The 15625-nt window shown below is 46.5% G+C and overlaps 1 long non-coding RNA gene across 1 annotated transcript; it reads right to left on the bottom strand.

Moving 5' to 3' along the window:
• Window positions 1-4058: 4058 nt before the first annotated feature.
• On the bottom strand, window positions 4059-14258 carry LOC119698709. Its single transcript, XR_005256211.1, has 3 exons — window positions 14128-14258; window positions 6697-6832; window positions 4059-4110 (listed from the first exon to the last, which is right to left on the bottom strand). It is a non-coding gene; the product is annotated as an uncharacterized LOC119698709 (long non-coding RNA).
• Window positions 14259-15625: the final 1367 nt, after the last annotated feature.

The raw sequence follows: 15625 nt of genomic DNA, 5'->3' as shown, positions 1-15625 counted from the left end.
TTGCCCCTGGTTCTGGCACTGGGCACCACTGAAAAAGTCTGATTACAGCCTCTTTACAACATTCCTATGGGTATTTATACATATTGATGAGACCCAGCTCTCTCAGCCCTTGCTCACAGGAGAAGTGCCACAGTCTCTTCGTCATCCTTGTGGCTCTTTGCTGGACTAGGTCCACTATGTCCCTCTGTCCATGTCTCTCTTGCACTTACTCCTATGCCATTCATAATTCTTGTACTGCTACTGTACCTTCCTTCAAGCATCTCTTTTCCACCTAGTTCAGCTTTAGTTTACTCAGAGCCTGCTTTCATGGAAGCTGCTCTCTCCTTCAGTCACGTTTGCCTCCCTTGCTGGGTACTTCTCCAAGAAACATCAGAAATGTTCTTACTGCACAAGGTGCAGATGAGCTATGCACTGACTTAGACAGCAGCAGACCACAGAGAGGTTTTCAAAGGTCGGGCATGGCAAAGCAGAGCACAAATCTTTAAGACAAGGAGAGAAAGAAGAGCTAGGAAGGGATTTCCCATTCATTGTTAATTCCATCACTGGAAGCTTTGGAATCACCAAAATTTTTGCAAACATGTATAAAAGGAGAGTATGAGAACCATCCAGCACAGATTCAGCGAGAACAGAGCTGTCAGTCTCATCTGACCTGCTGCAATGAGGTGATAAACCTGGTAGATGAACGAGAAGGTGCAGATGCTGAATGTGTTGTTGTCTAAGTGTGACTTCGGGTACTGTGTCATGTAGTGTCACTACATGCAAGATATCAACACCCAGGCTACAATAAAATATGACAACATGGATGCACGTCTGGTCAAAATTTTCTTAGAGGTTAGTTACTCATGGTATGATGTGATGCCAAAAACCTCTCATGAGTCTGGTCCCAAACAGCGTTTCTACAAAGAACGCAAAATCCAAGGACAGCTTTTCACATTTGCAGTTGACAGCAAGCTGGGACAAGCCAACACAGGCTGGACACAGGACTAGAGGTCAAGGAAGACATGATGAGCAGGAAAAAAGGAATAGAACTCCACTGATCCTCCATTGGATGCCCCCTTCAGCCCCTGCAGAGTGGGCAAGAAACTCTCAGTCTGACCCTTAGAAGGCCCTTTTCCTGCTTATGCCTGCCTTTGGCTTAAATTATGGAAATCTAATTAGACACTGAGGAAACCCCTCCAGGGCAGCAGAGCACTGGGGTGAGTTGCCTGGGAAGGCTGCTAGGATGAGTTGGTCCTGCACACAGGGTGATGTGTGAACAAGAGCCACTATCCCTGCCTCTGGGCAGAAGTGAGGTGTATCTGTCTTCCTGGAAGTCCTGCTCAGACCTGCCTCTCTGTGATTTTTATCCTGATGATGCTTTATTACAATATTGGTGTTTTGTCTCAGCATGTTCTTATTATAATACTCCTTTATATGCTGCTCTTCTACTAATAACTCCTGCTGTTCAGGTGGCTGGTTTGACCAGGGCTTTGTATTTTTCACCTGGTATTCTTTGATTATACAATCACTTCACAGCATAAATCCAAGGTGCTACTGGGATGGCCTTGTCCTCTACCTCTCCAACCTGTGCTTGGTCTTATTGCCTGTCTTACCTGGCACTGCAAACCAGACAGCTGTGCCTGACTTAGGCCAGGGGTCTGATCCAGCTGAAAACTCACCAGCTGGGAGGAAGGCAAGAGAAGAAATCATATTTCCATTACTTGTTCTGCTATCTCATATCCTTTGTCTGTCTAGTCTACCTTGGATGGAGTAATCATGTCTTGTGCTATGTTTGGAAAGCAGAGTGGAATTGTAAGGTGATATAAGCACTGGTTTGGATAATCTTTTCCAGACTGAAGGATGTCTAAACATTTGGGCAGAGGAAAGTGGTGTCTGAGCAGTTCCCCCTAAAATTGGCCGCAACTTGTTATTTGAGAAAGGGAGCTTTTTCTTTCTCACTAAATGCTAAGATCTAGAGGGTTTGCCAAGGTTAGAAGAGGTGGGCACATGCCACTGAGGAAAGACTCTGTTCAAGGAATAAGAGAAGGAAAACCAAGAGGATAAAAGGAGCTGGTCTAAATTCCATCACAGAAAATACATTTTAAAGTTATTTGACGTGTTTTAACCACAATCAGGTAATGAATGAGGCAGCCAAAGGAAGGCTCTTGGCTTTATGCCCACTCCCTGTTAAGACACTCCTCTGGGTGAATGCGTGTCAGAGCAGTCTCTATTCTGACACCAAGTGGAGAGAACTCACATGGACTACTTTAAAATGTGATCCTCACTGCCAGTGAGGACAACCACTTGATGTGCCACCCATTCCAGAACCAGTGAGGCATAAGTTTTTAAGCATTTTTGTATTTCTAGGATTTTTTTTTCCAAGAACCTGTCTCCTAGCAGCAGAAATCTACATTGGAGATAGTCATACTTGATAAAAACCACTCTCTGGGCTCCTGCAGTTTTACCCTCCTATCCCAAGTTTCCACCAGCACCGTACATGGTGAGTACCCAGTGGATGCATGTGGATCATCTTTACTGGGGTCAAGGTGGGTTTCAAGAGCAGCAGGGTAGCCACAGAATCACAGAAAGGTTGAGTTAAGCAAGGACATTTGGAGTTCATGTGGTCCAATCCCCTGCTCCAGCAGGGCCACCTACAGCCCATTTCCCAGGTCCATGTCTAGAGAGCTTTTGAGTATCTCCAAGTATGGAGAATTTCTTGCCCTGGAAATGAAGAGGAGGGTGCCTTTTCCTTGTGAGGAAGGGCCAGTACTTGGTCATGTCAAGGTGATGCACATTGCGGTGTGCTGTCACAGTCCCACCATGCTGCCAAAGAGCAAGGCAGGGTACCTAGTCCTGAGACTGCCATATCTCCCAGCACATCTGATTTCACAGCATGCATCTTTCCAGCATGCTCTTCTCAGGAGGGGTTGGGAGCTGATCAGTTCTGGACTCCTCAGTATGAGAGAGATGTGGGGCTCCTGGAACAGATACAGCAGAGAGCTACAAAGAGGATTAAAGGACTGGAGCATCTCTCTTACAAGAATTGGCTGGGGACCTGCTCAGACTCATGAAGAGATGACTGAGAGGTGATCTTATCAATGTCTGTGAGTATCTGAAGGGAGGGTGTCAAGAGGATGGAGCTAGGCCCTTCTCAGTGGACCTAAGCCATAGGACAAGCAGCAACCAGCAGAAACTGATGCGCAGGAAGTTCCACCTGAATATGAGGAAAAGTTTCTTTACTGTGTGGGTGACAGACTGCCCAGAGAGATTGGGCGTTCTCCCTCACTGGAGATATTTTGGAACTATCTGGATGCAACTCTGTGCAACTGATGCCACTTGAGCAGGGAGGTTGGACCAGATGACCCCACTGTGGTCCCTTCCAGCCATACCCATTTTGTGATTCTGTGATTTTCCCCTTTCCATGCACATCAGACCTCCAGTGCTAGGTGGCCAGAAGCCCTCCTTCAGAAGCTTCCCATCCTGCAGCTCAAGTCCTCACCACACCTTACCTAGAACATCTCTAACTCATCCTGAGAATCACACCTCTTTTGACCTTGGCCCTGGGATTAAGGGAGATCACTGCCAGATGAGGTTTCCCCATGGATTCAGCCTCTGAAGCCTTCAGCTGCCATTGCTCGTTTGAGGTTGTTTTCTCTCCAAGTGTCTTACTCTTCTGTCTTGCTTTACACATCTCTACGTCTGCCTCCCAGGTGAAGAAAAATCCCTCATCATTTTTCAAGGTGCCAGAAAGTCACAGAACCTCCAGCACCAGCTGCTGGCCGAGCCTCAAACCCCCAGCCAAGAAACAACAGCATCCTATAGTGCTCTGCACCAGAAAGGTAACAGCTTTTCTCTGGGGGGGAAAAACCCTGCATCAATTTAACACAGAAAGCTATCAAACACATCTAGTGTGAAGTTAGTCCATCCCTCACGGATGGCATTCAAAAACAGCACAGAAAGGAAGCACCGGTGCTGATAAATTTAAAAGCATTTAGCAGCTGCCCTGTTAAGTCGTCTCCTAATTACTCAACATAAAAAAAAAAAAAAAAGCAGAGGCAAATGTGTCGTGCATGGACTTACCCAGCTGATCCAGAGCAAAGAGGGCTGGGGCACCTTCGGAGAGCTCATTGTCTGAGGGAAGAAGAACAAATGCTAGGGAAGTCAGCTGGGGAGGTAGATGAGGACAGATGGGGTGACAACGCTGTTTTAATTACACTGCAGATAAGCCCCTGCTCAGCTTGCTTCCAGTTCACCCTGACAGCTTTCATGTGCATGTTGCAGGTTTTCTTTTAATTCAGCTGTTATTGAAAAACCTCAGAACTAGCTCAAGACAGAGACTTGTCAGGATGAGCCCTGAAGAGCAGAAGCTCCACTGCTCTATCTGCACCCTCCCTGGGATCCCCAGTAGTGCTCCCCTTTTTTGTCCATACCACAGCTCTTCACTCTCTTTCTTCAATTTACCCAGTGCTCAGGGCATGGCCAGGAGCACCCTGCCTGCAGCAAAGCTTTCCTGTATTTTGCAGTCTCCTCCAACAACAGCAGCTGGAGAAGGTTTAACCAGCAGGAGCAAGAATTATTCAGAGGCTGACCAAACCTATGAGTTATCTGACAGCAGCACTGCAGTAACTCAGTGCCTGTGACAGGTGACACCACGGGCTCTGGAAAGCCCTGAGCTGGTGGCATCTCTCACCAACAACTTGTAGGGGTTTATTTTGCATCCCATAAATGAGCTTACCCAATCCTGTCTGCTCCCAGCTTCAGAGCACAACACACACATATCACTCACTACCAGTAAGATCCACAACCACACAGGAACATATGACAAAGCATTGAATTCCATTTGTGCCTTGTAGTTCATGGGGATTATGCTATTTTCAAACATTTCTTGCAATGTCAAAAATGCTGTAAAATTGAAAAACCCAATGAAAATGTTAAAAAAAAAATGCTGAGGATGGGGGTTTTTGTGGTTTCTTTTTTTTTTTTTTTTTTTTTTTTTTTTTTTTTTTTTTTTTTTTTTTTTTTTTTTTTTTTTTTTTTTTTCTTTATGATTCATGGCATTTTTTTCAATGAATGGGCTTGATCTGTAGTCTGTGGATCCCTAGGGGTTCCAGGAGGACATTTGAAAAGGGCACATGCATGGCAGCCTACAGCAATTCCATAGCTGTGCCCTTTCAAAGTGATCTTGCCTCCTGCTATAAAATGCTCTTAGGCCCAATGGTTAGAAAAAGTTGTGAGCCGGGAGTTTAGGATAGCAATGGGCTGCCTACAAAACCAAAAGCCAATGTATAGCCACATTCAATTGTTCAACTGGTTTGGATTCCTATGAACTCCTGATGGCAGTGACTCTGCCATCCTCTGCTTCACAGACACAAGTACAGTGCAATCCTGAAGCCTACAGGCATTTAACCAATACAGTTATAAACAATAACACAGACCATGCACGTAGCAAAGACTTTTAAGAAACAATAGAAGCAGAGGTTGTTCTACTGGGCAAAAAGAGTGGACTGCAGCAAGCTTCCCTGTGCTGTTCCCCTGGAGCCACCCTGGACTGGGTACCTGCAGAAGCAACAGATGTTCTATCGTAAGGATGCTGCCCAGTGGACAGCTGGGGACATTGAACCCAGGGCACAAAAGCATAAATCTACTTATGGGTTCAAAAGCATAAAGCTACTTATGCAACTCAGCTCTCACAGAAAAGGAGGCAATGCTGCATCTTGGTTTGTCCCTCTCCCTTCCCCCAGCATCTGCGCTATCAGCGGGAAGCCAAGGGAAACAGATGGAGATAAGTGAGCGCTCTACCAAAGCAAAGTGTTTCCGTTCCCAAGGTGCTGCCACCTGGAAGGCTGTGGGTTTATTTTGGTTTTAGTCTGGGGCACAGCACATCCCAGACAAAGAAGGAACTTTGCCCAGGGAGGGACAGCTTCTGCTGGCCCAGGGGACAGGGATCTCTGGTAAAAACTATGACCTGGGGCTAAGCAAGGAGCACTTGTGGCTGCTCCTGTAAAATGTTCAAATGGGGATTAAAAAGCAAATAAGAGCAGCTGACTGGAAATTAGGTAGAAATTAATTTATAGAGAAAATAGGACTGCTGGCCACTCCTCATTGTATCTGCACCAAGCACTTTCCTGAAACAGGGGATTTCTAGAGAGCAATGAACCCTAGCCTTGAGATGGGACATCTTGTGTCTGGCTAAGGTGGGCCAAAACCTTGAACAGCCCTTGCACAAGGGAGCCCCACTTAGGGCAGTCCCCTCATCATTGCCAGAACAGCATGTATCCCTGGAGCCAATCTAAATTGTCCCACACAAATATGATTGAAGAGAATATTTTATCAGTTCTCCTGTCACTCCTTCTCAACTATGGTCATCTGCAGAATCCTACTTGTGGAGAGTAAGGATGGTTATATCTAGCACAAGTGGAACATTAACTGGCCAAAAGATGGGTGTGGGGGCCATTTTTCTTTTTCTTCTCTTTTTTCCTTTTTTTTTTTTTTTCAAGTCCATTCCAAAGCAGGAAAACAAGCTGCAGACCAAGTGGCTGTGTCAGTGTGACAGTTTGGATCTGACTTTTCCCATCTTCATACCGAGTATTGCAGGGCTCTGGACATAGCCCAGCAAAACCCCTGGGACCACTGCAAGTACAATGAATGGCAGCAGCACACTGGGAAGGCTCCCAGCACTTTCACTGGGTAGATTAAGAGCCAGCAATCATATCCTACCTCCTTTCACATTGGAAAAGGGGTGGATCCCACCATGAGACAACCAGTTTGTTTCATCCAACTTCCAGTTTTCACCAGGGTCCATCTCTGATCCGCAGCATCAAAGATCTGCTTGCAATGCCTCCTGCTGCTCTCTCTGGGGAATAACCAAAAGATACTCTGAGCATCTATCATGTTGCTAGACCACAGCCAGTTGCTGAGAAGCTCACCTCAGCAGAGGAAAATCTTGTCAATATTTCAGGAAAAAAAGAAAACAATTTTTAAAAATTAAGGAAAAACCCACATGGCTCACAGGGAACTCTTGGACCAAGGAGCTGCTGACTCTACTCAACTTATCAAGCCTCCTCACTGCATCAAAAGGCCACCAAGACTGAGACATCTTAAATTTCTGTTAGCACTCTGACCTACACTTGGAAATTCCTAATCCATCATGATACTTGCAGGGATGGTGCTTTACCTCTGAGTGGGATGATGTTTCACACGGACATCCATCAGGGGTGTGTGTCCTGGCTTTACATGCCCAGCCATCAGGTCCTGGCAAGTGAGGGGAGTGGGCAGGCTTGCTGGTCCTTGTTCCCACATCTCAGCTACTCCATGGACAGGAGGAGGAAGGCTGGAAGTTTCAGTCAGATATACATTCCAAGGCAATGCTCCCACTGGCCACTTGTCTCTCACAGCTGTCCCAGCCTCGGGGCGGTGGCTGTGAGCCATCCCGTAAGGATGGGCATTATTGAGCAGTCAACATGGGAGCCCTCCACCCTAAAAAGTTCCTTTCTGGTGTAGACACTAAATTATTTTCCTGACTATCAGTTATTCAGTGCAACCCACAGGTTTGTTGCACCTGGGAATCCTCACGGAGACATTTTCCTTCCCTTGACTCCTTGGACCTGTGCATCTGGGCAATCCCAGATGTGAGCAAAGACTCTGAGAATAACTCATGGAGAGCATCCCTCCCATCCCATGCAGAGGACTTGAGGCTCTCATGGATGGACAACTGGACATGAGCCAGTGGTGTCTGCTCACAGCCCAGAAAGCCAACTTCATCCTGGGCTGCATCCAAAGCAGCATGGGCAGCAGGGTGAGGAAGGGGATTCTGCCCCTCTGCTCTGCTCTGGTGAGACCCCACCTGCAGTGCTGTGTCCAGTTCTGGAGTCCTCAGCAAAAGAAGGACATGGACCTGTTGGAGTGAGTCATAAGGAGAGCCCTGAAGATGATCAGAGGACTGGAGCATCTCTTCTGCGAAGACAGGCTGAGAAAGCTGGGGTTGCTCAGCCTGGAGAAGGCTCCAAGAAGACAATCTAACACCTTCCATTACCTAAAGGTGGCTTATAAAAAGGTTTAGATTAGATATTAGGAAGAAATTCTTTACTATGAGGGTGGCAAGGCACTAGAACAGGTTGCCCAGCTGGAAGTCCTCAAGACCAGACTGGATGGGGCTTTGAGCAACCTGGTCTAGTGGGTAGTGCCCACAGCAGGGGTGTTTGAACTAGATAATCTTTAAGGCCCCTTTGAAACCAAGCAATTCTGTGATTATATGGTTCTGTGATCCCTGGTGGGGTAGCACATACAGGCATTTAATGCATCCCTAGGCCTTCAGGATTACATGGATTTGGAAGGGAACAGAGTCCTTGCAGTATCAGCAACCTCTAATTTATTAAGGAAGCATACAACTTCCTTAAGTTGTGTTGTGATGTAACAACACAACTTACTTAAGGAGTGTTTTGATGTAACAACAAGTTTTTGCCTCTGTTGGAAGATGCTGAAAAGGAGGTGGCGAAGATTTTCCCTAGCACCGTCTGAAGCAAACCCAGACCCCAAATGACAGCAAGAGAGCTGATTTCACGGTGAGGTGAGTCCCATGAGACCCGCCACACTGGCAACGGGTCATCACTACTCGGCCTGTGATTTTCTTTGTCACTATTTGTAGGAATTTTTTGTAATTAATGCTGTCATGACCCTAATTCAGGACGCTCCTGGGAGGAAGAGGCAGATAGCAGTGGAGGGACACCATCACACCAGCACCATCTTCTTAGGAAATGAGGCCAAGAAAGAGATGGACAGGGCCCTGCCTGCACAGGGAAGCAAAGCATGGCTGAGCCATACCACTTCACTTGTCAAGCACTGGTGCCTCTCAGCTACCATCTACTGGTGGGGGCTGCAGGAAGGGGCAGCAGCCCCATGCTGAGGCACTTGGCTCCCAGTGGCTCCAAGCACGGCACAGCCCAAGCCCCTGCCTCAGCCCGCTGCCAGATCTCACCGGCATGAACCGGGAATGTGCTGGTGCTTCCTTGACTGGCCAGACCTGCAAGAAATCATTTCACACATTCTCTTGCTCAACACCTTAATTGAGTAGAATTAAATACTTGTCTGTATATGTTTGGTGAGCAGCGAGCAGGACAGGTCATTGCATGCGCAGGCAGAGCCGGGCTGGAGTTTTTTGATGTAGCAAATTCACCTGAATGGCAATTAAGAGGTGCTGAGACTTCAGGCAAATTTGGGTGGACTAAGTAATTAGTTTAAGCTGAAAGAGAAGAAAAGGAGTCTTGAGAAGAGCAGCAAGGCTCCATCTTGACATTTTAAAAACTGGGGGTTTTTTTCTTGTTCTTTCAAGTGCTGGTTTTGGCTTGAAAGTGACCTAGTTTGCTTTTTCTTTTCTTTTTTTTTTAATTTTTTTAAGTCATGAAAAGCAGTAAATAATCTCAAACCAGAATGTCTCATGCTATGCTTATGAAAAGAAATCAAAGAAGAAAAGAAACATTCTCCTTTAGGGGGTGATCCAAACCAAAAAGTATTTTCAATTTTTCCCTTCAGCCACTGAAATGAAAAACCTATTATTTGTACAGCTACACTACTGAAAGGCATCACTTCAATGTGTACTGCTGGCAATTTCTTCTTTGTACCTGCCAAGGGAGGGGTTTGTCTTCAAGTTCAATAAAAGTATAAGAGAGAAAGAACAAAAGGGCAATTTATCAACGTAGCATGGGAGATAAAATGGCTTTTCCATATTTACTTGTTTCTCTGAAAGAACCTCAGCTCTTTGCTGGCTGCCCCACTCTGCTCAAAATCATATAGACGTGAAATCTCATAGACACAAGTCCTCATCACACAGAGGATTAATTGCAGAAGTGAAACCTTCTGACTCCACTGACACGTAAGGCCTAACCAACATTAGAGAAAGCAAAGGTCAAAATTTATTTCACCTTTATTTGTCAGTAACACCATCAGTGACAAACACGCAGAAGATCATAAACCTCAGTCCTTGCTGTAGCTTTGGGGCATCCATCTCTTCCCTTCACAGCAGAACCTGATGCTGGCAGAGGCTGCTGGTGTCAGGTGTCCAGTGCCAGCATCAGAGATCAGAGATGGGTTTGTGGTCCCTGTCTCACCACAGAGCAACCATTGTGCCCACTGTCTGCCATGGCTGCCCAACAGGATGGGATGGGAGGGAAAGGGATGGGTGAAAACACAGGACAAGGCCCACTAGCTGCGTTTATATTCATGCAATAGACCCCTTGCTATAATTCAGAGCTGGAGAAGGAGACATCGCTGCTCAGGCTGGGGTCTCATCAGGGCTGGGATCACAGCTCCAGCTGCTTGAAGGGCTCAGCCTTGCTACAGTCAAAAATCAACACCCATTAACTCCATCTTTCAAGAGGACAAATCAAATGTGAGATTTTCCAAAGGGCCTGCACTCAGGTTCTGTGTGCAGTCTTCACCAAGGGCAAGGGGTGCTCATTTTACACACCTATAGCTTCCCCCATTCCTCTGAGGAAAAGCATGGTGAGAAAAGAGCCACATTCCTCCAATATCCTGACACAATATTAAAATAATAATGGGGCTAAATACATTAAGATGTCTTTCACTCTGCAGCTCTTACTGTACCACAAAAACAGCAATGCAGATCACAAGAACTGTCCATTTTCCATCTAACCTGCAAACTTCATCCAAACCGCAGGAAAAAACAGCATAATATTGGAATGACCATTTCACCAATGTTTTACAATCCCTCTAATCTGTCAGGAGTGGCTGCTGGAGCACAAGCCCCAGTTAAGCTCCTCTTCTGGAGCATTTCCAGTTCAAGACAATCTGCCACACAGCCTCTCAGAGCAACTGTATGGGGATATTTTTTTTTAGTACCATAAACTGTAGAATTCACATGGCCAGAACAGCAGGAAAATAAAAGTTAATGACCTGAGATTAACTCAGACAGAAAAGCGATTAAAGCTTTAAACCCTAAATGCTACATCATGCAGGGGCTTGATCTGGTGGACAAGTATAGGCTGCAGGTCTTTCCCCAAACACTGCCCTTAAAATTGGCTCCTTCCACATGGCTCAGGTGCTGCTCAGCAGAGATGCGGATGCTGTGCAAAGGATCTCACATTTCCCTGAACTATCATGTCTCCTCGCATATGGTTCAGCTTTAGAGCTCTAACTGCATCCACCTACTTGACTGGGAGTAAAACTCGGTGGCTCTTCCAGAAGACACAGACTCAGCTACTTCTCCTCTTCTCCATGAGAAACAAACAAGGGCACAGTGTCATGAGATACTCAATTCAATCTGATCCAGCTAGATCCCCACCAGGGCTGATGACCACCTGAAGCTGGTGATCACTTAGGGCTGGTGATACTCACACACCTCCTTGCTGGTCTGAGCCCCCAGAACAGCGCACTGGAGCCCTTTGCATTTAATGGTTTCTTGATTTAGATTAACAACCTTTCCAACACCTTGTAGCACCTAAGAAGAGTTCACATGTGATCCCTTCTGGATGGCATCTGTCCTGGGGGAGCCAGGCAGTGTGGGCTGCACACAACTGGTTCCTGTGATCAGATCAGCCCCAAGCCACACCATCCCATTGCTTGGTGGCCAGGCCAGGACTGGTGACTGTAGAGCCACCACCAGCTTGTAGCAGTCTGGTGAAAGTGTGAGCTTGGGCTGGGATTGTGGCCAGAGAAAGACTACACAGCAGCTGAGGTGGTCACAAGTCATAGGAGGTCTGGAAGATGGGGCAGGAGGGAGCACACCAAGGAGAGCGGGGTTCAGTATCTGTGTGGAGAGAGAGGCTGGGACAAGGGAGAAAAATCTGTTTCTGTTCATGTTGCAAACCTGTGGGGTGGCTGGCCATTGCTAATCTCCAGCAAGAGAGGGCACTGATCCTAACGCATGCTTCCAGGCAACTTTTGGGGTTTGAGATCGATATCCACCACACCAAAGGGATGATGTTTGCAGCCAAGGCAGAACTGAGGCTGAGACCAGAAGCAGGGACTGAAGAAAAGAGCTTGGTCCAGCTGGAGATGAGGAAGAGAGCTTGGCCAAGCTGTGGGAAAAGGTCTCAGGCAGCAGCCTTGCAGCAATCACACATGGGATTAAATGCCGTGAGACACATCCTTCTACCTGTGATGCTTCCCAGCACCCTGCAATAATACAAGGATAGCCTTCTTTTCATCAGGCATGCGCTGGGAAGCTCCCTCCCTCTGCTCACCAAAGGGGCCCTTATGGTGCCTACACAATAACCTAGACCCTTCCCAGTCCCAATGAGTCCAGAGAAGTTAAAGTACCCCCTGACCCATAGTTTTGCCCAGAGTAAAAATTGAGTAACTTTTGACAAATTCTGCACCAAAAAGGCCATGTACTCGGAATGCAAGGGCAGTGCCAAGGGGAAGTCTTGTTGCTCTGGCAAGCAGCAGCTGCTCTTGGGCAGGTATCACTGCTCTGCCAGCTGTCCATCTGCCCAAAGGCAATATGAGCGGGAATGGGAAGGTCTGGCTGAGCCTTATAGAGCTGAGCAGGGCAGGATCAGGACTTTGAGGGGGACATTACAAATTCATTTAACCTGGAGCAGCATGGGCACAGTGAAAGACACAAGGTGATAAACTACTTCCCCTGTACCCCAGAGCTCAGCCTGACGGCTGCCTTTAATCATCCACAGCTGTTCTTTACTGACTTGGATGTGCTCTCCTTTAATTAGCCCAAAAGGTGACTAATGAGCTATTTGTTAATGTCATCAATCAAAAAGCTCTTTTTGTAGCTGGTCTGAAAGAGGTTTTTTTAAAAGCGTCGAGTTTCAGCCAACTGGCACGGAGCATGATCACAAGCTAATTACATGATCTCATGGCAGTTATCTCGAACTAATACATCATTAATCTGATCTTACGACAGCTAAAGGAGAAGCCCAGAGCCAAGAAGCACTTGAACGCTCCACAGTTCTCAAGACAGGAGCCCTTTTTATAAAAACTGCAGGTTTACACACAGCAGGCACATGTCAGGGCAAGCTGCAAATTGTATGCTCCCTTACCCTGACAAACAGAAACATTCACAAGCCAGGAAACACACCACCTTCTCTATAGGGAACCTTCCCTGAAACACATCCACCATCCCCCTGACTCAGCTCAGGGCTGCAAGGATGACCAGAGAGGGAAGGGGCTCAGGGTCAGCATCCCAGCATTTCTCAGGAACCCTAAGGCATTTTTTATAAGCTTTCTGTAGAACAAAACCCTTTTGGAGGACCTCTCCCAGTGGGGTCTCAAGGGACAGGTCGGTAGTTTCAGGTCACCTGCACTAATGGACATGGGCACTAGAAGTGACTGTTATAGCTAAAATATCCTGGAAGCTAATTGCTTGTGAAGATAATTGGCACTGGAAGCTCCTATCTATCCTCTACATCCCTTTGGATGTAAAGGTAGGAGGCAAACCCATAAATAAATTCCTATTTACATGTCATGATTTCGTTTAAATAGCTCACCTCTAACTGGGGACAACCATCTACACAGATAACCAGATAAAATATTGAAAACTTTTGAGAATAATATCCTTAGTTTCAGCCAAACTCTTACTCTTACTCTTGAGCAAGGGTACCCCCCAAAACGGTCCCAGAGGAGCTCCTCACAAACCTGTCCCAGCCATCTCACAGGTATGACATCAGGACATCAGGATCCACTTTGCAGTGCTCCAGGACCACTGCTCTGGTGACACAGTGCAGGAGGTGTTGGGTGCACATATCAGTACAGATTTGGGGTGAGTTTAAGATCTGTAAGTCCTCCAACTCACCATGTGAAATAAAATTTCTCTTTCTTACTTCTCTGGTTTTCTTCCAAAGTCAGAAAATTGAATTGCAACTCCTTGAAGCAAAGCTTGTGTCTCTTTTTGTGTCTGTTGCAGAGCTGTCTGTATTAAACTAGCAGCACCAAAGGCCACCACACCTCAGCTCTACCAGTTATCTTCACAGGCAATTAGCTGCCAGGATATTTTAGCCGTAACAATCACTTATCTACTTAAGAGATGATAATTTCTCTGTGCTGTTTCCCTGACCTCTCAGAAAACACACAACTAACTTTTTTTTTTTTTTTCAGTCATAGGAGAAAATGTTCCTGTTCAAGCCTCGGTTCAGACAACATCTTAAAAAAAAATGGCAATGTAGAAATGGTAAATCTTACCTGAAAAAACACCTGTGATTTCTCTGGCGACAAAAAGCCTCTGTGCCTTGGTGCTGCACGACCAAAGCTTTCCTGGGAAATGTTTGTCCTCTGTTGGGTAAGAGCGCCACAAAAACTATGCAGCCATTGCCTGGACTTGCTTTAGTTTGGGTAGGTAAGTCAGGGGAATTCAGCTGCTCTTGTGTGTTCAAAGAACTTCAAAATGTTCTACACCACCTCTTGCATTATGGTTCCCACAAATATGCCAGGTATGTGTCTGTCTTCCTGAGTCATGTAATTATCTATGGGAAAGTAACCCGTAGAAACCCAGCAGAGGGGAAGAAAACCTGAGTGGCTGTCTAAGTCCCTCAACAGTCAGAGGTAGCCCTGCAAGGAGATATTCTCAAACAGAGGCTTTGCTAATTCCCACGTCCAAAATGCCAAAGCTTGCAGAGATGCCGGGCTGTCTGCTTGCTGCCTTCCTTAGCAGTTTGCAGCACCACATGTGGGAAGTGCCAAGGAAAAGCAGTAGTCCAGTCTCAAAAGCAACCACAGCACTGTAAGAGACAATCTGAAGCTCACTGGGGTGCACAGGTTATGGGATGGCCTCTAGCCAGGAGGAAATGTAGGGTGAAATAGTCCCTGATGACTGCTGCTAATGAAGGCTGAGTCATCAGTGACACGGAATGAAAAAATGGTGTGATGCAGCGGTGTCTGGGCTAGTTACATCTTGATAAGGAAGGTGGATGTCTTCCTGGGTTTTCCCTTGAGTCAGAAGCACCTGGGGAAAGTGATACCTGGAAAGGGATATCTGCCATGATCAAATGCCACCTCAGGCAGTCTCAGAAGAGGAATAAATAACATGACAGAATGTTTCCTTGTAAGTTAACTTTCCAGAGAAGCCACTTGTACCAAGTAGATGGAAGGAGATAAGGGTGACAATGAAGAGCAAAGAGTGAAGGGAAGTATCCTACCTTCTTGCCTGGAAAAATATGGTCTTACCATGGCGAGAATGGCTCCAGCAGATGCTCACACTCTGCAATCTTTTTTCAGAGTGACCAGCTTTCCCATATGATTTCCAACAAAGACATCCCAGAAATGAAGCTCCAAATCCAGCACGACATCCAAAAGCTCACTTGAGCATAGGCAACCCACACAACTGTGGCAGATGTGAACAGATCTTGGTTTCTGCTCCATCTCCTGAAAGATTGTCACCATGCATCATGTCTCTTGGCAGCTTACGGTACTCAGGAGATTATATTAAATTTTGAGCTTGGTAAAGTGCTTCCAGCTACCAGATTAGACAGAAAAACTCACACCTAGGAGACAAAGAGCTCCCATTCCCAGGACCAGGAGGGCTTCAAGCACCCCTGTGTACTGGATGACAAAGAGAAATGTGCTGTGCAGCATTCAAGCCAACTCTGAGGCTTGGCTTAATCACCCCATTCCACTGGCCAGCATTGCCTAAGACATCTGTCAGTATTCAGCTGTGCTTGGCACCTTCATGCAGTGCAAGCAG

The sequence above is a fragment of the Motacilla alba genome, chromosome 1, assembly GCF_015832195.1.
Source record: "Motacilla alba alba isolate MOTALB_02 chromosome 1, Motacilla_alba_V1.0_pri, whole genome shotgun sequence".
NCBI lineage: Eukaryota > Metazoa > Chordata > Aves > Passeriformes > Motacillidae > Motacilla > Motacilla alba.
Note: the sequence above shows the minus strand (reverse complement) of the source record. Positions and strands in the feature narration are given on the sequence as shown.